We start from the raw sequence: 26,047 nt of genomic DNA, 5'->3' as shown, positions 1-26,047 counted from the left end.
AAGACTTAGCCACACCTTCCTAAAATGGCACATTCAAACACGCCCACACATGTCTATGTCAGGGTGTGGGAAGATTTGCATAATACCGCCCAAATGTATACGCAAACAAAGAAGCCGCAACTTTTATTCTCGTGGAGATGTTTCACTGCGAAAGTACTTTGTTTTGCCTTCCAAATAGTACACAACTAGAAATCAGTGGTTACACTGTATTTACAGCACTGTTCCAGAACAGTACAACGTAAATATTCGAGTATGTGCAGTGTATTTTATGGAGGACTGTTTCCTGAACCTGGGAGAGTAGCCTACGGCTGTGCACACTATAAAGTAGGACACTATAAAGGTCTGGGGCTTCTGCGCTTCTGACTCATAGCCTGTAAGTATGTTTTCATATTTAAAGAATTTGCTACTGGCTATTCAAACACGAGTTTTGAGCAGTGTATAGTAGTGCTTGTTTGTCGTTTCTACGATCACAAATGCAGACATGGTGTTTGCGCGGCACGATGCAACGCAACATGTTAAAAGACAGTATGAGTCATTATAATTAGTAATTATGTCCTCACTGCATGCAACAAATGCCTCATTTATAATGGGTTTATTGTTTTTGTCTTATCGCACGGGGACACAGCATCACAAAATGGTAAGGGGCATGACATTTCCGTCACACGCTTGATGTATTCAGCCAATCACAACGCACTGAATAGCTGGCTAATCAGAGCATACGGTGCTTTTCAGAACGATGAGCTTTGTAAAAATTGACGTGTTTCAGAATGCAGATTCAGAGAGGAGCAACAATAATGTACTGCATGTGGAAAACAATGTTCTTTTTAGCAACATCATATGACCCTTAAATATTTTTGAAATATTTTCTTATGACTAAAGGTGATACTAATTGGTATCGCTGATACCAATATTATTATTGTCTCTAGAAAACTGTTATTTTTTTCCTAATATGTGACCCTGGAACACAAAACCAGTCATAAGTAGCAGTGGTATATTTGTAGCAATAGCCAACAACATTGTATGGGTCAAAATTATTGATTTTTCTTTTATGCCAAAAATCATTAGGATATTAAGTAAAGATCATGTTCCATGAAGATATTTCAGAAATTTCCTACCATAAATACATTAAAACGTAATTTTTTATTAGTAATACGCATTGCTAAGAACTTCATCTGGACAATTTTAAATGTAATTTTCTATATATATATATATATATATATATATATATATATATATATATATATATATATATATATTTTTTTTTATATTTTTTTTTTTTTTTTTTTTTTTTTTTGCATCATTTTCAAATAGTTGTCTCTTGGCCAAATACTGTCCTATCCTAACAAACCATACATTAATGGAAAGCTTATTTATTCAGCTTTCAGATGATGTATAAAACTCAATTTAAAAAAAAAATTGACCCTTATGACCTTATGGTCCAGGGTCACGTATTTAACCACTGACTATAGCCATTCAGTATTACAATATAATTGAAACCTATCAATTTTAACATCTATTAGACTTTAAAAAATAACAACTTCTAATTTAAGTGAACTTAAAACAATCTTCACATAAACCCATTAATTACATCACAGCAGCTGGGCTATTATGTTATCTGACTGTTATCTGCAGTTTCTTTAAGAGCTGCGACTGCTGAAAGTCATGCAGATCTGACACGCATTCTTGTAGTTTCATTTGTGCTTTATTATGAAATGACACAGGTTACAGCCCGTGCCACCACATTTCTGCATGCAACTCAAGTGCACATACTACGAGCACAGTATAACAGCTGACAGGACAGGTCAATTTATTTTTACTGACATATGGCCTGGCAACATCTCATCTGACCGCAGTTCACTGTTGTTCACCTGAAGCTCCCTCATCACCTATACTGTTCCCATGCTGGTTTGACTAGCGCCTAGCGCTGAAGTGAAGTTAGACTGCGCGTCTCCCGTTTGATGTAGTCGCAAAGACGTTCTGCGACTAAATAAGCACACTTCCTGTCAGCAGTAAAAGCGGGGTGGCCAACCCTAGCCTCGCTCTTGTATTAAACACTGTTAAACTGGAAAAATTAGTCACCTGCATTAACATGCTAATTTTGACAGCACTATTTAAAATGTAAAAATATTTCACAATATTACTGTTTTAACTGTATTTTTGATCAAATAAATGTAGTGACCACAAGCGATAAACCTAAGAATATCCAAATTTTCAAATCTATGTGGCCGCACAAACCTAAATCAAAACACATAAAACATACAATATGCACTAAAAAGACAAATGAAGTGAAATGCAAAAAGACATTCTGAACGGGTGTCATCAATTTCAGCGCAAACATAATTAGTCCAGATTGATTGCTGAGGAGTACACAAACTCATCTGTAAAAATGGATCATGATAGGCCAGGCGCAATCAGTTATGTAGTGTACTGTATGCGTGTGTGTGTATGTTTTAGAAGTGGGTGGGATTGCCACTTACTTCTCTCACACAATGTGACAGGTTGTTTGTCAAGGACGGTATAATGAGGGAGCGTACAGGAGAGCAGTGCATTGAACGCAACCTACTTTTACACAGTGACTAAAGTGCTTTGGAGCGAGGGGACGGGAAAGAGCAAAAACACGGGTGAGAGAGAGAGCGAAAAGGACAGAAAGAGTGTGACGAACAAAGTTGGCTAGGCTGGTGACTAGTCTGTGCGGGTTATTAATGACTAGTGTCTATCTAGGGTGTCTCTAATTCTGGCTGGAATCCAGCAAACCGCTGTCCTACATTCAATGCGCATGTGAGTGCGGACATACAGCAAGGTTAAGAGGACTGGTGCTCCATCTGATTGAGTCATACAAACACCAACTGCTCTATCGCAGTGCAACCAACACTTCACCCCTTGATAAGCTATTAAAAGTTTCTGCCATCACTGTAATGTGACTGCCCACATCAGAAGTCTGTCTTGTGTGTTTCTGTTCTGTTGGCGAGCCTTCTGTCCACCAAAATGGTTTATATACACCACCCGCATGCATACGCTTGCTTGTGTTCAAGCTCGAGTCCTCACAGTCTGTAGGGTGAAAGAGTTGTTCTAAAACTGAGAAAGCATGAGTAAACACATTTCTGTGACTGACGCAAACAAGGAATGACAACCCAGCATTAAAATAGTTTTACGACTTGTCAAGGTAACTTCATAGAATCATGAGTCATTCCTTTAGGCTCTGTTTACACTAGTGCGTTTTAGTTTTAAAACGGCATTTTAAAATGAAAACGTTCCTCGTCTACACTAGTGTTTTCACTGCGTTTCAGAAACGATCTCTGTCTGCACTACACAACCCGAAAACGCATGTCACATGATCATTCATGCAGGTACAACCATAGATATGGAACGGTAGATGCCCTATTATTTAGATGAAGGACGCGTCTACGTGCTTGGAGAGGTCAAATTATGTATCTACCTATACATATCTACGGATACAACAATGAGCATGATGTTATTGTTTACACGGTCATCAAGAATATGCAGAGCGAATGTGGTCAGCCACGCCATCGTTTTCAAAAGTCTTCATTTTGGTCCGTTTACACTGAAACGTACCCCCGGAGTTTGCAAACTAAAACAGGTTCTGCAGCGTTTTCAAAAGTCTCTGTTTTCGAGGGTCAGAAACACCTGAGTAGTATAAACGACAGGCGTAACTAGCAAAAGTTATGCGCTTTAAAACGAAAACGCACTAGTGTAAAGGCAGCCTTAAATGTACCATTTTTATATTTTATTTTATTTTATTACTTTTTTTAATATTTTGTTTTAATTTTATTTGTTTTATTTTATTTCTTTTTCTCTCCCTCATGCAAGGTCATTCTTCATTTAATATCCACAAAATAACACATTTTATTTTATTTTAGTTTATTTGTTCACACTCTTTTTCTTTCTTTCTTTCTTGTCATTTTTTTTCCCCTTCTCCCCTTTAGGTTAATTTAGGGGCTTTTTTTTCAGTTAAAATTTGCCATATTTGATTAACATTTTCCACCCGCTCTATCACTTTAAGAATGAAATGGCTTTTTTTCTCACTACTGAGCCTGTAAGACTTTTATGTAAATGCTCTATTTCTATGTGAAATCAGAATCAGTGCTGTCGTGTAATATGTGCTGCTCCTTTAATAACAGCCTGCATTATATTGTGACAAGTTTCACAAAATAAACCACACTGAAATGTATTGCAGTAATTCAGGTTGATCTGAAAAGATTATAGACATTATTAAAAATAAAAATAAACCTTTTCTGATATTGCAAACATTCGGAAAGATATGCAGATCAGTACAACTGACATTGTAGTTTAGGTTCAATTGATTTATTTTATTTATTTATGTATTTTTTCCTCCTGAGTTTTCTGGAAGTTACAACATTTTCATAATACAGTATAAATCTTAATTCAAAAGATCAAGTGAAATGTGAATGTCAAGTGATTTGTGTGTGTGTGTGTGTGTGTGTGTGTGTGTGTGTGTGTGAGTGTAATTACATGACCCATTAACCAGAAGAATATTTTAATTTAAATTTATTTGTGCAAAACCTAAGCAGTTTAACACAGAAGATAAATTCCCTGCTTTTTTTAACTCAAAACTGCCAAAACCTGATATGAGAGGTTCAAGGATGTGTTTGCAAACCTCAAAACAACATGAATGCATCTACAAACACACATGAAAAAAGCATCCTATGGTTAGATTGGTTCCACAAGTCAAAACAAACACATGGGGAAGTAAGCATTACCCTACTCTGATAGAGCAAGGCACAGTGGGGAAAAAGCATTGATGTCAGCTGTCTAACAGATACAAACACGTCTGAGAGAAGCAAAGATGCATCCAGGAGCTGCAACCCACTCACATCAGGACAGCGCCATCTCTCCATCCACCCTTTGTTGTAGATTTGTACTTTCTATGTTAATTTTGTCAGTGAATGCTGAGTCACACATCACAAAATAGCCAGGTCATTCTTACTCTGCAGTACATTTTCATGCCACCGTCCAGTCAACATAAAGATGAAATATTGAGCTAATATATTAACTAGTAAAATATTAGAAAACTAAAATAAAATGAATAAAAAGTTAAAAGCTAAACTACAAAAACACATTTTTTTAAGATTGAAATGAGATAGCTGATATACACTTCTCATCTTTCACTCCAAATGGTAAGCTGATGGTAATCAACGTGTGCTGTTTGAGAGGGCTGGAGAACGAAAAAAAAAAAAGAAAACATAAGTCACGAGAAGCAACCTCCTATCACAGAGACAGAGACAAAAGCTGACTTTAAAAATGGGTTTGAAAGGGCACAAAGACTCATGGGAGCCTCTGGAAAACAGCTCGTTTGAATAGGAGAGTGAAAGCGCAGAGGAGAGAGCCCCTGGGGAATAGCCCCTATTGTTATTCCATTTGGTGCTTATTGCAGGCACAGGGTCTGAGTGACAGTCTGAAACCACAGTGAAGGGGAGGGAGGAGTGAGTTGCACTTATCCTTCATGGAGCCGATGCTTTCATTTTACTAGCAAAGTCCAATTCGTGAACAAATCATTCATTCGAGCCAAATCTTTTTAGTGAATCGGTTGAACTGGTTCACAAAACCAAACAACATGTTCATGAATTGTTCCTGAGGCAAGAACTCACCAACTTATTAAATCATGAACAGGTTTGTAAGGAAACCAAATAAATCTAATAAGTGATCTCAGCATAGAGCATTCATGGAATTTGAAAGGTATCATAGCTAGACGCAGATGAGATCGAAAGTCAGACCTATACAATTTACAAATGGCCGTACCCACTTATACAGGACAAATAAGGTGGATAGTACACCTAAAAATAACATTTCTGTTATTAATAAATTATCCTCACATCATTCCAAATCTGTGAATTCCTTTCATCTGCTGAACACAGAAGATATTCTGAAGAGTAACTAAGCAGATTCGGTTCCATTTTAAGGACAAAAAATAAAATGGGAATTGAAACTGGTTATAAACATTCTTCAAAATATCTTATTTTGTGTTCAGCAGAGGAAAAATTTACCCAAATAAAATACTGGAAATGTCATTGCAATTTGACTGTATGACAGATTTATCAACACTTATACAAAACAGTTAATAAATAGCATTATGTAGCTAAGAGATGTAAAATAAATTTTATTGTTCATTGCAAATTCAAGTTATATTATAAATGTTTTTTTTTTTTGTTGTTGTTTTTTTGTGAGCTAAATCATAGCTGCAACAAACTTCACTGGAAGAAAATTACAATAAACACTTAAATATAACTTAATTAGAAAATAAATAAATGAATAATTAAACAGCAACATGTGTCTATGTATGACACTTTTGGAACATTTTAGAGCATGTGATATGCTATGTGGATGGCAGCAACCACGTGATGACACAACTGAGGCCCCTGGTATAGGGGTGAGTCAAGGGTCAGTGAATATCCAGTGCCTGTCGATGCGCATGAGGCCATCCTCTGAAGAAATATTAAAATATGACTAGAATAGAATATGAAATGTTAAAATGTTACATCTGCAAGGAATTCTTCTAGAAAGTAAATCTCACAGCATTACTTGAGCTAAGGGTCAACTAACCTTTAGTCTAAGCTTTAGACAAAGATCTAGTTTTGTCTTGTAAATTCTTGTGTTTGTACTGCTGCTGCTGTTATTTTAAAATGCAGAGAGAGAGAGAGAGAGAGAGAGAGACTAGAACGGTGCAATTTACACAAACATCCACTTTGTTGCAGAATAAGCTACAATATGCCAAAATTGTAATAATGACACTGTAATTTAATCCCAAATTAGAACATAATTGCATTTCTAAATGGATTCAATAGTGGCAAACATGCCCAGGCATGAAATCTTTTATACTAAAGTTGATACGAAACCATTTGGTGATTCACTAAAAAAACATTTGGGGCTTAAAATCTGAAAGCCGACCCTTATTGCTCTGGGAGAAATAAATAAATTCACATTTACTCATTCAGCAGATGCTTTTATCCAAAGCGACAAATGAAAAGTAGTACAACATTAGCGATTAGCTGTGTGTGCTTGGGGAGGCCCAGAAGACACATCTGAAGAGCCATATATACTGTCTATCATGAAAAAGTTTATTTGTGTTTCAATGCACAGAAGCAGTACAATTGTCTCAATCTTGGGAAACCACATATTACACGCTCAGTAGTTGATTGTTCAGTCTTGAGCATAGGTGACAGAACACAAGATGTGCGCTGATTGCAGTAAAAACAAAAACAAAAAAAAAACAGTGATGCAAAAACATAAGAAAAAAATTGCATGATGATCATTTTCTGCTGAGTTCAGTATGTATATGCATACAATGCATATAAAACAAAACAAAAAACAACACTATTAAGCATCATTCCAGACCCGTTTAAGCCTGTTTGTTTATTTTTAATATTATTTTTATTTTATGTTAATTAATTTATTTATTCAGATGAGGAGATAAATGAACGTGCAAATCTCTGACTGCTCTGCCAAACTTTGAAGGACGATGTGACCTGCATACACAGTGCATAGAAAAACAATTTCAGCAGACAGTTCAGGGGAGGTCGAACCATCTGGGCAAAAGCTCCCAAATTGAGTTTCAATAATCACAGGTTTCGTAAGGACATAACAGCAAACTGGCTATAAAGTCTAACACCTGGGGTGGACATTGCATTTGAGCTGTTACTATCAGAAATAAAAGAAGATTTAAAAGTACTGCCAAGTACAGCACTTCTCAAGAACAGTGGTGCAAGAGGGGTCCTAAAGGTCATCCATGTGCATCCTTTTCAAGTGTGTCTTTGGACCGCATTGTTAAAAGACACAATGGAAGCTTTAAGGGCTTCTTCTTGTACATAAAAGACTGATACTGTATGCTTTCATCGCTCACAGTGTTAGTCTGTGTTCCATTCAGATCAACATTCAGCAGTGAGGTGAGGTCTTGAAAGCATACAGGATATATATGTAGGTCAGGCTTGACTATAGCGTGAAGTCACAACGATGGGACGGCTGACAGCTGAGCTTAACTTTAGATACTAAGATGAGCTGACCTGGATATTAGTTTAAAGGGACCACTCAACCCCAGCAAGGGGGTTTTCTGTGACATATGGTTGTGAATGAGAAGACTGCAGGCACCACTGCCCATAAGGGTCAGCCTATAGACATTAAATCAAAGAGACGGTCTATGATTGATCAGACTCCAGAGGGCTAGTTGTGCTGCAAGTCAATAAAAAGACTAGATGGAGACAACAAGCATTTGATACAGTGAAGTGAACAAAAAAACAAGGACCAGTCGTATAAACTTAAGATTGTGGGTAATCAGTCTTACTTTTCAGATTCAAATGAGACCAATCCAAAGACCAGAACTAGTCTAAGCAGTTTATGCAACTGACTACTGGTGTACACTTTTAGGTTTTGGCATTTGTATTTAGTTACCTATTTATGTGTTTGTTTGTTTATTTATTCATGTGTTTATTATTTATGCACCCCCCCAAAATAAAGTGAGTAAACAATAAAGTGAGGGTGACCCTTGCATTTAAAGTCAAAAGGTGGTTCTGGCACTCGACCCACCTCCTGGTTTCATTTTCAATTTTGAGTCTGTGCTGCTCTGTGATAGACTGAATGAAGCACAGTCTTCCATCTGACTGCTTCCTCGATCAATTCTGCGCTGTTAGCCGCACCTGTAATCCTCCTGCCTGCAAAAACTATACACTGACCAATCCACTCTCTCTCTATCGCTCACTTTGTAACGGTGACTGAACAAGCGACCTAGCTGGCTTCAAATAGTCACGTCTCTCTCGTCTTCTTCTGGCATGCCTTTGTGCGAAAAGGCCACATCTCAAAACCAGTATCACTCTCTACAACCACAGTCTCTGTAATATTGATTCATTCAGTTATATGAATTAAAGACCATTGACTATTGAAAATGCTGTAAAAGGAATTTACCTTGTACAGCTGCAAGCACACTCAAGTGGCCTTTAGGTGCTATTTGCGCATTGAATATTCTAAACTGTCAGATTGTATGACAGTATATCCATTTTGAAGCAAAGCATTTCACAAATTCATTTTATGTTTGATATAAATAAATAAAAAAAAGACCGCTTTTTAAACAGTACAAACAGTATTTTTTTTTCTATTATTTTAATATATTTTAAAATGTCTGTTTAAAATTCCTGTAATGACAAAGCTGAATTTTCAACATTATTACTCCAGTCTTCAGTGTCACATGATACTTCAGAATCATTCTAATATGCTGACATCTTAATAATGTTGCATTTATTGGGAAAAAAAAGGTAGAAAATGTTTGTAATATTTTTGTCCTTGCTGAATAAAAAAAACAAGCATTATTTTTCAAATAAATAATAAAGAAAGAAAATTTGCTGACTGAACCTATACTATATATATAAAGATCTAAAATGGTTTGTTATACCACTTAACAGGCTAAAATGGAATTAAATTCATCTATGTATGGCAGAAGAGTCTAAATATTTTTAAACCACCTGTACATAGTCAAAAAATAGTCAAATTCCATTAAATATGGCCTTGCTAAGGTAGAACACATGTTGTTTCCCAAACCCACAGAGCAGCAGCTGGTTTCTGGTAATGTTCCTAACCTCTAGCGGACAGGATTGAGATCGTGAATACCCTTCAGCAGCACAGATATCTAAGTCACATGTGCTCACACACTAAGTGCCCCATTCATCACTCCAACGGCTCAAGAGTGCAACGAGAGCCGAGACTGTAAAACCTGGATTCTACACCTCTCACGTCTCTCCATGTGAGTATCTGGGTTTTACATTTTGCACAAGACTGCAGAATACCAATGACTGAATATAAATAATACTGATATAAATGGAGGATATATAGACTGAAATACTGTTTGCAAATAAACAATCGCAGTTAGGTAGTGTGACAACATTGTGGGCAGTAGCATTTATTTCATCAGTGTAGAAGTGTCACTTGTTCTGACCCTACAATGATGTCATGTCCAAATTTAACTGGAAATAATAGCAAAAATAATGCTGTCGTGAAAATCAAGATTTTTATGTTGTTTATTTGTCTATGTGGTGTTTTTAATATGCTTTCAGACAAACCATGTGCCAGTCCATTAATCAATGCTATTGCTGAGTATTTTCTCCTTAAAACTGTAGTTTCCCAAAGGCTGTCCCAGAAATGTGGTTTTTGAAACAGCCCTTTTTTTACTGCGTCACAAACTACAGTAACCAATCACGTCAAAGGATAGATTCCTATCATTAGCACGCAAAATATACCAATAAGATTATCAGCACTAGTGTTGCATGATATATCGGTACTTTAAGAATGCATTTTAATAAGAGCCGTATTTCTGCGTCTGTGTTAGTGAATGGTGCAGACACGCAGTTTTGTTTACTACACACATACGCGGGACGCTCACTGTGTTTTCAGCCTCTGCAGCCTCAATATATGAGTACATGAACACATGAACATAATCTGTAGAACTGCTCTGAGAGTCACTTCATGACCATGTTACCTTTTCTTTTGCGGAAAACTATCGTCATATAATGAAGACCCTAAAGGTCTTCACAGCAACCCGTCAAAATAAAAGTCCGGTTTAACTTGACAGTCAGAAATATATTAATATATTACTTAATGTAAAGATAGTACTACTACTAATAATAAAAATACTATTAAAACAATGTTTATGAAATATTTACCAGAAAATTGTAAATACACAACACAGCATTTCTGAAATAAATAAATAAACAGCCTATAATAAATTAATTCTTTATCAAATCTAATTATCCTTTACAAACTCATTAGACATGTTTTTGATTATTAAAATGTAATGAACCGATTAAAATAGAATCCAGAAAATTAATGGCAAACAGAGATTCACAAATAAAAATGAATTTGAGAAAAATAATAAAAAGTATTTCATAGGGCCTTAAAAACGTAATTTTTGTTAAACTTTTAATAAATTGCTGTTAAATTCTGCAAGTTTAATGATTTCAATTAATTAGACAAGCTTTTTAAAAAATATTTTTTAACATAACCATTAAAATAAATGAAAAAATAAAACTGATTTCATAGGGCCCTCTTTATTTCATTAGTGTCTTTGTTTTATTGTCCTTTATTTTGTTACTTGCATCTAGGTTCTTATTATTAATAACAAAGATAAAATAACAAAAAAAAATGACTATGTCATGATATAAATTTTTGTTGTGAAATAAAATTACTATATCATGAAATAAGATTTGGCTTTATCCTTTAAGATAACTTACCAATATAGCAAAGATCTCTACATACCTTTAGGCTCAATAGTTGTTCACCATAATTCTGTGTAGGGGCACTGGTATGTGATTATTATTATTTTATTTTATTTGTTTTTTAAAGGAAGGATGAAATGCTTCGTTTTAATAGATAAAATAACTATGATCTCCATTTGGATCAATTCAATTACTTTCCCTGTTGTTCTATGTTTTTTTCGTAGTATCGGTTCAGTAGTAGTATCGTGATATTTTAGTCAGGTATCGTAACAAAGTCTAAATTTTGGTATTGTGACAACACTAATCAGCACAAAACCAAATATTTAATAGAGCATTTTATAGAGCATATAGAGCATTAAATAGAGCACAACCGCTAGGCGCTAACCGCTAACTTGAAAAATAACCTGCGGCAACAGTGTAAAAGTAGCCCGGAGTCAGACGCACCTCTCCCGCATTGCCGTCTGCACTTTACTCCTATATGCTCGCGGGCACAAACTGGAATCACAAACTAGGCTGCATTCGAGCCTTCAAGGCATTTTGAGGGCACAACATCGTCAAGTAAGTAGAGTTACATTCAAGCTGTTTTAAGGCCTCTGAAATTATTTTCAAGATCAGTTTTACGGGATAAAAAATTTGACTACAGGGGACTTTAAATAAAAAGAAATTCATACAGCTGCCATTAGTGTCGCTTTGACTATCAGGCTACATACTATATAAGACATTTAAATATATAGAACATTTAAAATATGTTAAATATACTGTTAAAATTTGCAACCTGCAAAATTTCAGGTTACTTAGTGTTTATATAGGGGGGGGCAGTCGTGGCCTAATGATTAGAGAGTCGGACTTGTAACCCAAAGATCGCGGGTTTGAGTTTAGGTCCGGCAGGTATTGTAGGTAGGGGGAGAGAATTTACCAGCACTCTCTCCACCTTCAATACCACGACTGAGGTGAGACCCTTGAGCAAGGCACTGAACCCCCAACTACTCCCCCGAGGTCTGCAGAATTGCCCTTTGCTCCGGGTGTGTGTGTGTTTGTTTACTACTCACTGCTGTGTGTGTGTGCACTTGGATGGGTGAAAAGCAGAGCACAAATTCAAACAAGTTTGTAGAACAAAGTTTTACAAAATTCCACACATCATGTCCTTTCATATAGTATAATATATTTTTTACTAGCAATTAAGTAAAAATATTTAATTAATATTTAAAAATATTAATTTTAAAATATCTAAGTGAAAACTGTTTTTACACAGTGTATATGACCCTTCTTATTTGTTTTGAAAATATAATATAATATAATATAACTTAATATAAAGATACTAAATTTAACCTGTTAACTGTTTTGACCGATTAATACAATTAGTTAAACAGTTTAAAAGGTCATTTTTTTCAGTAATTTATCAAAATATTTTAAAACATTCGCTGAATAGTTAAAATAAAATAAATTTGCACATTTGAGAAAGTTAAAAAAAAAAAGATAAATTGCGTAGGCCTATAACGTTAAGTCGCATTTTATTACATTCAGAAATAGACCTTTGCCGACGCGAAATGTTTACAATAACTATGAACATAGGCTAGGCTATTTTAGTTCCCCTCACTCCACAGAAAAATCCTTTCAATTTAACAGTATTCAGAAAAGAACAAGAATGAAAAATATAAGAAGCAAGCCAAAACAAATTCATTTAGGCTAAAGCGAAACTGAAACGTTGGGTCTGTCATACGACACAAATCCAAATGTTTCCGTATTCGCGATGTATTTGAATGCCAAAACATTATTAATGTTAATTATGTAATTATTAATTATTTATGTAAACCTGGTTTTGTACTTCACTCGTATTCCAGTATTCACATAAAACAAATTGTTTGGCATAATATCACGGTAGTACGTTGACAACGATTAGGAAGTGTGGGTTTTTTTTCCATATGTTTGGCTGACTGTATTTTATTATGGTAATAGAAATGCTGCATTGTCAAATTAGAAATGCTTAACTGTGTGTGCGTGTGTGGCGCCGGCGCAATCACTTGATTTTTTTCTTTCCTTCTAACAGTGGAAACGATTCCTTCTAGTCATATAGATAATCAAAACTGTAAACGGTTTGCTTTTATTTGCGTACATTCACAATAAAAAATCTTTGTGTATTTGTACAAAAAAAAGGATGCCGCTTTCAACCGTCTTCCTTTCATGCAGCACTTATTTTTTTTTACTTATTTTTTAAGTAAAAATATTTATCGTATAGGCCTATTAATTCATTATATGTATAGCCTAGCTTTATTATGTTTTTCTCCGTTCGCAGAAGCGCTGAATGTGCATGATGTGATGTGTCCATGTGAATCCTTGTGTTCTGTTGTTTGCTGCTTTTTGCACATGGAAAATAATTAAATTCTAATTTAAAATAATCTTGTCGATTAATGGTTAATAATGGGTTAACGAGCATCGGCTGTCGGTTAGGAAAAATAACCGAAATGAACATCCCTAATATAATATAATACAATATATTCAATGCATTGAATTTTAAATCTTAAATTCTAAATACTGCACAATTATATTACCAAAAACTAGTTGACATATTCATTTTAACGGTTTGGATCACTTTCCAAGAGGATATAAATAAGCATGCATGCATACATGGATGAATGCATGAATGAATAAATCAAACAGTTATAAAACTTACTAAACATTCTGCACCCTTAGAGTGGACATCATAAATATCACAACATAGATTCACCTAAAACAGCTTTGAGCAGCCCACAGGCTAAACTCCAAGGAGATGAGAGCCTGTTCTTCCCAGTAGCTAGCAGCTGGCTTGAGACCAGTTGAGAGAGTAGATAAATTGAGTTATTATCTGTTTTGATGAGACTATGAAGTTGAGACTAGGGGCCTGCTTTGATGTAACATCTGGGCGATGCACAAAACAATGAGGAAGTCAGTCCTGCTTGCTGATGTTCATGACAAACACAAAAGGACTAGGCCCTGGGTACAGCCATCTGCTCATGTATGGCCATATCCGTGCGTACATATGAGTGTGTCTCTGACGGGCACTTTTGCTATTGCGAATCTCTTGCCTAAAGTCGGATGGAGAGGAAGCCGGGTTACTCACCGCCATTCAGTCATAACATATTAAGACTTTGTGCTAAACAGACAGTGAGTCAGGTCTCACGGCACAGTTTTAGGCCTCTGCTGTACAACCCATCCGCCTGTGTCGTCATCTCACTTCCCGTAAGGCTATGCATTACCGGGACAGTTATGAGTTTGGAGGCTCCTACAGTGACCTATAAAACTGCATAACAGTGCCTTACAGCAGGGGCCTTCAAGACGGGGCCCACGACCCCTAGGGGACCCACAATGATACAGCATGACGTCTGAAAATTATTCTTCGATTTCAATCTAATGTTTGAGGGAAAAATGAGTTTATGCTACATTTAATTAAACCTCTGACAATAAAATGCATTTGGTGAAGGCAACACTCAAGTTACTTGACCTAAAAAAGATTCAAGAAAGTAAATACATTAAAAAAATCATTTATATTATATTTAAAAGCAACACTTAGTCTCTGCAACATATAATTAATACGAGACACATGCACTGCAATTGATGTAACCAACAAACTATAAAGTGTACAAGGTTAAAATCACAGATGCGGAGCCAAAAACGAGAGAGAGAGAAGGGGCCAGGGCACCCACGCAAGAGCAACTTATTTCTTGGCTGTCACTTTTCATTAGGCGGCAGAACAGACAGAGAGCGCTGACTGAAGTATTGCATCAAATTTGCAGGCCGGTAATTCCAGGCCACCTGTGGGCTGTGTAAATATTTCAACGGGGGCTCCCCCAGGCACTGTGAGGTAATGCTGTGGACACTCTTATATTTTTTATCAGTGTAGAGGATGAAGATGTGAAGAAGTGTCAGGAGAGGGTCACATGCTCTGACCCTACATTGAGGTCACTATGAATCGCTGCGAGTTGTATACTGTGCATAAAATGTTATTTTACATTATATTATATTATATTATAATAGGCTAGGCTAAACTGACCTAATTTTAGGACGATTAATTTCATTTCTCAAGAGCTGCTAATGAACAAAATAATGCATGAATGCATGAATGAATTAATGAATGAATGAATTAGTGTATGTGACATACACTTGCAATGTTTTGATCTGCTCTTTGCAACCTAATAGATACAGACACTACAGGATCTAAGTTGGGCTGATCATGCATTTTAAATACTAAACAAAAGCTAAAACATATACAATCAGAGGTATATGTAAGCTGAACAATGCATATAAATCCCTTGCTTTATAAGAACTATATTATTTTCAGACATAAGTAGCATTGGAAAGCAAGCCAAATAAATTAAACAAGTGACGATGGTAAACGGAACAATAAAACATGTTTTCATATATAGTGCATGAGTAATGATAAATCTCACTGTAGATCAATATGTAATAGCTGACTGCTCTCCCTCTCAGTCTCTCTCCAGTAAAATGATCAAAAACACTCAAAAGGAAGTTCTTTTTTGAAATTACATGTAACTAACATCAATCACTTTTTCAGCTGTACTGTACAATGCTCGTTCACCATCTCCAAGTTTATCCTTCATGCTACAAAGAGTGAACAATGCTGAGGGTCCATGCATTGAAGGATGAGCACTTTTCAGGAGAATATTTTGAGGGCCCACATACTGAAGGTTGTGCATTCTTCAGTACAATAGTAAAAAATTCCCTTCCTTTAAGAAAGCTCTTTGCATGAAATCCAGCATTCATCTATAAACACAGAACAACACAATCTAGATGGAACTGGGGACAGAAAAAAACACTGCCAAAAGGACAAGGACATCTGGCGAAGTTTAGATTCTCATAAATAAACTGTATTCAAATAAGACAACAAACTCGCGTTGATTATGTTAATGAGCAGAGATACTTTGAAATGCCGGTACAAAGGCAGCAGCTGACTAGGGACAAGAATTCAGTAAACATTCAGTCAATCCTTTGGAGAATGCAGGAGTCTGTTTGTGTGTGGGTTTGGGGGAAAGCTCAGTACAGCTTTGTGCCTTTGAGCTCTAAACACAGGGCAATATGGCCATCTATACTCACTAATGACTGAAAATATGAAACCCAGAGATGGCATAACTACCAGTGCTTTGGTACAACCAACACTAAAAGTGTGGTGAAAAACAGGAGAAATACAGCTAGTTATGTCTTGAAAAAAATAACAATCAAACATCTATTTGAAAAAAATGTTAACTGTACAACTATTTTTCTAATTAGCTTCTCAGCACTTGCACAGTGTTATATTGCTTGTGATTTTCTCTTAGTCAATTATTATTGACTGTTTACTTTTGTAGGGCTGGGTATCGAGATCGACACTTTTTAGGCACCGACCAAAATGGTTTTGCACCGACCAAAATTCGGTACAAAACTTCGATACCAAGGGGTTAATCTCGTCAACGTCAGTGTGCCAATAAGCCTGCAGGTGTGTTCGACTAGAAGCAGCGCTGCGCAGATCGGTGGCTTTCACACTGAACGCGGAATGCGCAGCCCTTCAGAGCACAGCGGCAAAAGTTCAACTAATTCGAACTTTGAGCTGGGCTTGCACACCAGTGGTGTTAGGTGGTACTGACAGACTGAAAATGTAGCTTTTTTACAATTATTTCACTGATTTATTGTGATGGATATATTTTGTTCCTTTGTGCAGTGGCTCAGGAGTCTCTGAATCTGTATAAACGTCAATAAGCTGAAAAAAATTTAATTTTGTTAAAATTAATTTCTAAATAATAAAATTAATTTAATCGTTCAGGAACCAGTATCGAACTCAAGGTATCGGTATCAGCATCAAAATCGAAAATTTTTGAGCGATACCCAGCCCAACTTTTTTGATTACCTTTGATTCTTTTCTTTTTTTTAAATACCCGAAGAACTGTAAATACCACTGTTTGCTTCCATGCATTCCACATGGAATCTTTACATTTACTTTATTATAATTATTTTGAATAACAGTGTGTTTAACACCATATGACTAAGGTTTGCAGTGGGTAAATTTACTGGTATTTGCACCATGATTTACCGGCCCCAAAAAGTCTTAACCCATTTTGCGCTTGATATGGCTGCAATTATTGCTGCCAGAAGGAGGCACTGCGGAGAACAGGAAATGATAGAAGCGTGATAGAAGGGAGAGATTTTTTTTTTTCACTCGTATTAATTTATTTGGAATGCCAGAGGATTAGCATTGGCTCTGCTTGTTTGTAACCTTACGCTAATTTGTGCTGTTCTCGGTAGATTGTGTTGGTCATTTTGGAAATGAGATGTTGCATCTGTGTTCTGTAATTTGCATGTTGTCAGTAGCTCACCATTTAAAACTTTCCACTCCCATTGGCGCTTTCTTGGAATTGCGCTCATTTGCCTTGTTTAGAAAATCTGGCCCTTAGTTTTCTTTTGTGTTCTTTCTGCCTGCAATTTTGTTCTGTAACAACAGTTTCCCTATTGTAAACCCATTTAAAATAGACTTACAGCTGATTGGCTGGCTGACTGACTGACTGACTGACTGGCCAACACAACAGAAAAAAAGAAGAAAATTATATTCAGCATATATTTTTGAACCGATCAACAACTATGCCATTCGTTGCAAACCCATGAGTTCTGTAAAAATCATCCAGATAATTTTCAAATTAGTCTTCAAAATAGTCTGCCCATCAAAGCTCTTGCAGTGTGGGAATTCCTGTCTAAGATGGCCTTTTTTAAAATCCTCTCCACGTTCCTGAAATGTGGTTTTATGTCCTTATTCTAAGCGATTTGCTTACACGACTGCGATTATTTCCACAAGCTATCAGCTTTGTCGGTCCTCTGGAGTCTCCTAGCGCTCCGGCACTTTCATGTCCCACATCGCCCCTCCTCTGTTTCCTAATATGTCTCCTCATTTCAAACAGTGGAATGCAATCACCTAGTCTCCCTCAGTGGACACACAAATCAGCAAAAAGCCTCTTCATCTCGCATCTTATCAAAACAGTTCTCGCTTGACAAACGGCAGTATGGAATATATTATGAAAGCGTTACCCTCATAAAATATGCAGCACTGCAGCTTACACGCCATAATAAAGGAATAAAGAATCTCTCCATAGTGGAAAATATGCTAATTAGCCAAACAAAACATTCATCAAGAACTTAGCTCGTTGAAACAGAGTCTGCGCAGCGGTAAGAGCGCTTCGTTATTGATAGACTATCTCATTGACCTGTTCTTGGCAGAGTTTGGAAATCGATGAGGCGTCGATCTCATATCCATATTTGGCCTGATGAACATATGGCGAAATGTTTTGTTCTTGTGAGGTTGGTGAAGCAGCTTCATTAATCATTGCTTCTTCTAATGGGCCAGCAGAGAGCACTCGCAGCTTCTTAACGACGCTGGAGCCCATCCCGGCCTCTCTCTGGCACTGGCCTGTTTGGATGTCTTTTTGTGAGCCGAGAGTTAAGGGAACGGACCCCACAACCTCCCGGCGTCAAGGGAGCCTGTTCCGAGCACAGGGCTGCTAAAGCATGGCACCCATTGGTCACGGAGGCAGATGGGCACCACAGGGAATTCCGAGAGGTGTAGCGGCAAATCTGTCAACATACTACAAACATGGTGGGTAATTAATGTGGCAGAAAGGGAAGTCAGGCCCTTCCTCCAACAACACGGCTCATACTGGGTTAAGCTCAGACTGAGGAGCACATGGATGAGCCATAACTGGCCTGACATTGAAGAAAACTGGACTTTTATAGGATGTGATGCAGTTGAAGGATATGGGAAGGTGCTCCTAAATGTTAACAATATTAAAGGTGAAATAACCTGAAAATAACTCAGTTATAGGACAGAAAAAGAAAAAGATTAGGTTGAAACGATGGAATCAAGAAATACAGCCTGTGGTACAGGTTAAAAAAGCCAGAGAATATAAACTGAATCTGAAAGCTTCTTTAACATAGCATTCTGGTAACTCATTATAGGACTTCATCTATTATTTACCAGAAGCACACACCAGTGCCCTTTTTCAGGGGAACCGAATTGTAAGCCTAATTTGGCGGTTCCTCAGGGGATTCGTACATTAGCAAAAACAGTTGGCCGTTTACCTGGATAATTTAATATACAGTTACAGATCACTTTATTATGAAGGAAAAAAATCAGAATTTTATAAAAGATTTAGTTCAAAACTGAAAAGCAAAATAATTCCCTGAAAGAAAACAATATATTCTCAGAAAGGCCAGGAACATTCAGCAGCATCTATATTTGTCTCTGCCATCAAGACGAGTTTTATTGTTCAAGCTAAATAACAAAAGAGTACTGAGTCATGCTAAACAACAGTGCTGCTATATCAGAAGTCTGCTCAATTTGGCATTTGCTTTGTTGTAAAGGTCTTTATAAACCTTCTTAATGGCTACACTATCAGTTGTTCACAAGTAGCTACCTGGTTTCCTTACACAACAGCCTATCAAATAATAATATAGTCTTCATATAAGGATATCATAATTAATAATAATAATAATAATAATAATAATAATAATAATAATAATTATTTTGTCTGCGTAGGTAACAGACAACAAAAACAGCAATGGAAAAAGTCAATGTGTGACTATATTGCTTAGCACCCTGTTTAAATGCTTCAAAAAGAGCCAATGGTGGATTTATACAGAGAGGTGACAAAAGCTGTCAGTTTGTTGTTGGTGTAAAAAGTGTAAAGGCTATAGACAGGCCCACAGACAGATTATTAACAGGCTGCTAGGCTCGGTTTAGTGGTCTTCTGTTACCTATAAAGCTGGCTTTAAGGAGGTATAAATCTCAGCAGAGCTGAAGGCTATCTCTCTCGGGATCAAGACCGCGTGCCTGTATGCTGGAAAAAAATCACTCAGGGGTAAGGGATACGTGTGGGAACGAGAGGAAATGGCCACATCCACGGTGCCAGGGTTTTGTGCCCTGGCTACAGTTACTGTAGCATCTTGACCCTGCAGTCTGGTGCCCACTTAAAAAGGCCAAAACAAAGGTTTGAGGTTTCGCTCCGGTTAGCCCCTGCTGGTGGGTGCCGCAATTACACCATCTGGCAGCAAAAGCATTTTTCTCCATTTACAGCTCTTTGGAAACATTAATAATGAAATAATAATTAAAATGAAAGCAAAATGTAAATTACATATATATTATTTATATAAATTAAACATATAATGAATATTTATTTAAATTACAGCAGAACATTTTGCAGTTCCCAAATTAATTTTGAATGCATCTTAAAAGCATGAAATGGACTTTCATGTTTCCCACCAGTGTCAATGAGACGCATGAGAATGATCACAGCTTTCTCCAGGTATTTTAGACTTTCTTGAGCAAAATAATGCCTCTTTTTTAAAACAGTATAAACATGAAACAAATATTCAAATGCAATCTGGTGCCTATCCAAAAAGGCCAAAGCAAAGGTTCAAGGATTTTTCCAGTTAACTCCAGCAAAAAGCATTTTTCTCCTTGTTGAAATAGTTTTTCTAATAAACAGATTTTTTTTTTTTTAAATAAATATTATTTATATAAAACATATAAATAATATTGATAAAATATTTCATTGCATTACAGCAAGCAATTTACCAATAACAAAATTAATTTTGGATTCACCTTAAAGCGTGAAATGGACTTTAATTTTTTCCCACTAGTGCCGATTAGATAAATGGGAATGATAATGGATATCTTTCTGCAGGTATTACAGGCCAAATGATGTACCTCTTTTAAAAAAAGCATAAAACAGAACAAATATTCAGATGTAACAGTATCAAAAAAGGGCCAGATGGCTGTAGTTTGGCAAAAAATTTCATCATCAAAGTAAGTTCTTATCTATTGGCCAACCTCTGCGTGGCTATTAAACAAAACCTTCGCAAAACCATCATCTGTCCTGTAGCGGGACGAACGCATCCATTTTTGAATGTCGTTCAGAGGTGGGTGTGCTTTTTGTCTGTTAGCTGGAGATAAGGTCAAGTGGGAGCTATAGAGCCAGCTGAAAACCACATGTCCGGCCCTTAATGCCCAGGCATTATGCATCCGCGGGGCAAAGCGTGAGAAAAAGACAGATGAAGAGGACCTGGCAAATCTGGGAAATCATGTTCAGTTCCAACACAATAAGTGGGACATTAGGCTGTCATTTTGGCTCAAACAGAGTGCCCATTCTGGCTCGGTCTGTGCACATCTGCAGCGTCGAGAGCATTCGTGCATGAACAGAGGAGCTAATGGAGTCACTGAAGGGTTCGAATGCCCTCTTATGACACCATATTCTCTGCAGCAACAGGACTACTAAACAAGTCTCTGGGCTCAAACGCGGGGGGGCCCTGCAGGTGTTGACGTGACCCAGTAGGAGTCCCGCTCACCTGTGTGGCCACTGCGACAGCTGCTGCAGGAAAAAAACAGTCCGCTGGAGCGCCCCATCAACACTTTCCTATATACGCTTGAGTGTGTGTTTTCCTGTGTTTATTTTTCAGTAGCGACTAACTTGCCTGCTGGGGGTTGGAGTAATTACCAGTCCGGCTTACCCTAGTCATTAGAATTTATTTATTATCCATCAGAAGTGGGAGAATATAATTAGAAATCACAGGGATACAAACATGCAATTACCATTCGAATACATGTCTCCTCGGCAGAGGCCAGAGAAGCCTTATTAATAATTCAGAACAGCTTCCTCTAAGAGCCCAGTGGTACGACAACTGACAAGCTGTGTCTGCTCAGCTCCTAATGAGGATTAAGAGCAGTAAGATACTAGGATGTGTCTCTCATGACAAGGAATGACCGGTCAACTGTGCCAGGTCCGTAATGCGAATAGGTACGAATACAAGCTACACAAACACAAGAAAAAATCCAGCATCTGAGTCTTATGATAAAACATATTTATTTTACCGAAATCTGAGTTCCCTTTCAGTCAGTCACGTTTGAAGTAACGTCCCCGTTCCCTCCTTCCGGGAACAAGGGTTACACACATAACCGAGACGTTTCTTCTTATTTGTCTTGTTGTTGCAGCAAACTCTACCCACTGTGAAATCTTATTGGGCTGATGAGAACTTCCAAGTGCGTTCCGACTGGCTGTGAGTGTAATACTCACTCAGCATTTTAAAAGAAATCTTCTGATCACAAATGCTCCTTTTTATTTAATGAAAAATACAGTAAAAACAGTAAAAAATATTATTACAATTTAAAAGCACTGTTTTCTATTTTAAAATGCAGTTTATTTCAATGATGGCAAAGCTAAATTTTCAGCATAATTACTCCAGTCTTCAGTGACACATGATTCTTCTGAAATCACTTTAACGTGCTGATTTGGTGCTCAAGAAACATGGTAGCTTTCTGGAGAATAACAGCTTACATTTCAGAATGGTCCTCACATAAAGCACACATATTGCTTCTGAAGAATGAAAGATTATGTGATAATGAAGACTGGAGAAATGACTGCTGGAAAAAAAGAAGTAATTTTAAATTGTAATCTTATTTCACAACGTTAGCGTTTTTACAAAGTAATCTTACCAACCCCAAATTACATGTTTAGAATAATATGACTCAGAGTAAATTATGAATACCAACCTCAAAATTATAATCTATATGACAAACATGCAAGAACATGCCTACGTTCCCTTAGTGACTAAATGACCAAACTTCATGATATCAGTAATACTGTGTTCAATAACTGCATTCCTGAATGATGATGTGATAAAGAGATTCATTGCAATAATTGAAAACGCTGTGGGGAGACTGAGATCATTTGAATTTGAATAGGCTGTTCATTCCATTCTCCTTCCTTTTTTTTTTTTTTTTTAAATTCTATGGGCCGGTGATAAACCTACTCATCTCCACCTTGAATGGTGTGTCCGAGGCTAAATAGAACAACAATAGTCAACAATAGTGAATAAAACCACCTCTAAAGCTCTATCATTCAACAAAACAACAGCAGATATGCACAATGACCACACAAATTAACAGAGATTTGCAACTCTACACTGCAACTTCCACACCTGTTGCTCATTGAGCGGTTGCAGAATCTCTCTGGAAAATCTTGTGAGTGTTATATTAGCTGCATGAAAACTATAGGTATAATACGATAATACAAAATTATACTTGTGAATCAATTAAAATCATCCTTAAGATTTTCATCTTTTTTTTATGTATTAACCCATTTTGCTTCTTTTTAAGGAAAAAAAGGAAAGGAAAGGAAAGGATGTGACGTGTGGCCAAGTGTGGTGACCCATACTCAGAATTTGTGCTCTATGTTTAACCCATCCAAGTGCTCACACACAGTAGCAAGTAGTGAATAAACACGCACACACACACACCCAGACCAGTGGGCAGCCATATTGCTATCTCTGCAGTGCCCAGGGAGCAGTTGGGGGCTCGGTGCCATCCTTAAGGGACTCACCACAGTCGAGGTATTGAGGGTGGAGAAAGAGCACTGGTTATTCACTCCCCCCACCCTCAATCCCTGCCAGACCTGGGACTTGAACCCACAACCTTTCAGTTACAAGCCCGACTCCCTAACCATTAGGCCACAGCCGCCCCATGTGTATAAGTAAATAATTTTTAAAAAAAAATAAATAAATAAATAACAGTTAAAAAAAAAAGTGAATAATTATCAGTGTTTGCCAATTTACGCATACATTTGTGCATATATTAAACACATACATATGGTACAGACGGTATACAACACACAAAATGTCCCTAGAACTGCAATAGGTGTCATGAGTAATCGCAACTGTCTCTGTGACAGCCCAAGATGCTGGGAAAAGCATAAAAAAAAACCTGTCAGGAAAGCGGTCTGCACTTTTCTATCAGACTATTTCTGGTTGTCAATTATTTTGCACATTTGGTTTGTTGACATGAAGGCTGGAATTTTATTGTGAAGCTGTGTGAATAAAAGTTTCTATGTGAATTTGAATTAGAGTTAACAAAAATGTTATTAATCACGTCAACATAGCTACAAAAATGAGAGTAAAAAAAGTTAAGACAACAGCAAGTTAAGCAAAATGCAATTACATCGGCATATTCACTGCATTGTTTCCCTTAGACATCAGGGCTCGCAAAAATTTCAAAATCCCTGATAGTCTTTTGGGCAGTTCTTTTTGGTAAAGCCTTAAATATATTTAACTAGACCTAAATAAAAGTCCATACAACTCTATGTGTTTGCTGCGTAAAAACATGGGTCAATATTTGCATTGATCTTGAACATAAACAGGCTTATTGAAAACTGAAAATGCTAATTCATTCTCTGCCACTAGGTGGGGCTTTTGAAACAGCAGAACTATAGTGATTTCCTCAGTAACAGCTGCAGACAAAGCAGTGTTGGCCTCATAAATGCTACTTTATCAGGCATTACAGGAAAGATGAAAAGAAATGTAATCAAAACTTCTTGAAGACAGGCGTTTCCCTGCAGAGATTCATTTAAAAACACCTACGCCGCGTTTTGACTTTGGAATGTGCAGCTCATATTTATCCAATAAATGCACAGCCTTAATTGTCACATTAAACCATATCGTGATTCTTGTCTTCACATCCCCCAAAAAAAATTATAATTAAGACTTTTCTTATACAATGTAAGGTATTTAAGACTTTTTATGGCCTTAAATTTGATACAATTACATTAAAGACTTTTTAAGGACCCGCGGGAACCCTGTATTAAGGACAGCCCATCAGGCAGAGTTCTGGTACAGTTTGGTAGCCCGACTGGAAGACACAATAGCTCCGGGACATCAGCTAGCAATTTTGCAAGCCCTGGACACATAGTTGCCGTGACCAGAAAGCTTTCAGAGTGTTCACCAGTAGTCCCGTAGTCCTGGTTTGATCTCAAGGACGCCACAGTTAGAAGGTATTGAGTTACATTAGCCTGTTCTCTGTTAAATATTGACTTTGATCCTGCAGCACAAGGCCTGGGGGGAAAGAGAGAGCGAGCCAGTCAAACACAGCAGATCTTTGGATCACACACCGGCACTCATCTGTCGGCTGGGCGGCTGATAGACGTGGCCTCTAATAATGTAACATCTATAAAAACACAGCATGTGGACTTCTGCCATATACTGATAGACCCCGGTGGGGGCTGGAGAGATAGAAAGAGAGAAAGGGGAGATTTTTGCAATAAAGCACTAGCTTTCATAAAAATCACATTTGTACCTAAGTGCTAGTCTAGCCTGAGAGTGTATTTACAATATCAAAGCCGCTGAGGTCAGGAGAACGTTCTTTCCTCCAGATACAGTGAAGAGGTCACCTACTCTGGAAAGTTTTACGCCCCCTCAGCCCTAGACTTTGAGACACACATAAGCCCAGAGAGCAAGATCTCTCAAAACAGCGTTTTCATGCTAACCCTCAAGTTCACCTTTGTGTTTGGAAAAACACATCTGAGGAACATTGATGAGAAGCCTGCCAATCGTTTTGGCAGTTGACTAGATTATTTCCATAAGTTCTAATTGAACTGTTGGGGCAACAACAGTCTGCAAAACTCTCAGAAATGGAGCCAAGATGTGTTTAGTAAGTGAAGCCTATGGCAGAGACCCCTGAGAGAACAGCCAGTAACAACAAAATGCTAACACCCACAGCAGAGCTTTAATAGACTTGTTTAGATAATACACCAGTCCACCGAGGGATTAGCAAAGTGCCAGCAATACTATTATGTGAACATAATGCTAAATGCTGAGTGCAACCTAAATGGAATACACAAACACAGAGGTGTCCACAAGTCCGAGACCACACTAAAAAAAAGAATGTTTCAAATCTTGGAAATAAAGCTTTAGGATTTAAAAAGAGAAAACACAATCTCACAAGTTTAAAAATTAATTACAACAAACTTTTAAAAAGACCT

The 26,047-nt window shown here is 37.1% G+C and overlaps 1 protein-coding gene across 1 annotated transcript in view; it reads right to left on the bottom strand.

The window, feature by feature from the left end:
• ctnna2 (catenin (cadherin-associated protein), alpha 2) overlaps positions 1–26,047 on the bottom strand; it is a 423,497-nt gene that overhangs the window by 291,122 nt on the left and 106,328 nt on the right. The gene's annotated exons all lie outside the window — the stretch shown is intronic.

The sequence above is a fragment of the Labeo rohita genome, chromosome 1, assembly GCF_022985175.1.
Source record: "Labeo rohita strain BAU-BD-2019 chromosome 1, IGBB_LRoh.1.0, whole genome shotgun sequence".
NCBI lineage: Eukaryota > Metazoa > Chordata > Actinopteri > Cypriniformes > Cyprinidae > Labeo > Labeo rohita.
This window is presented reverse-complemented; position numbering and strand designations above follow the sequence as displayed.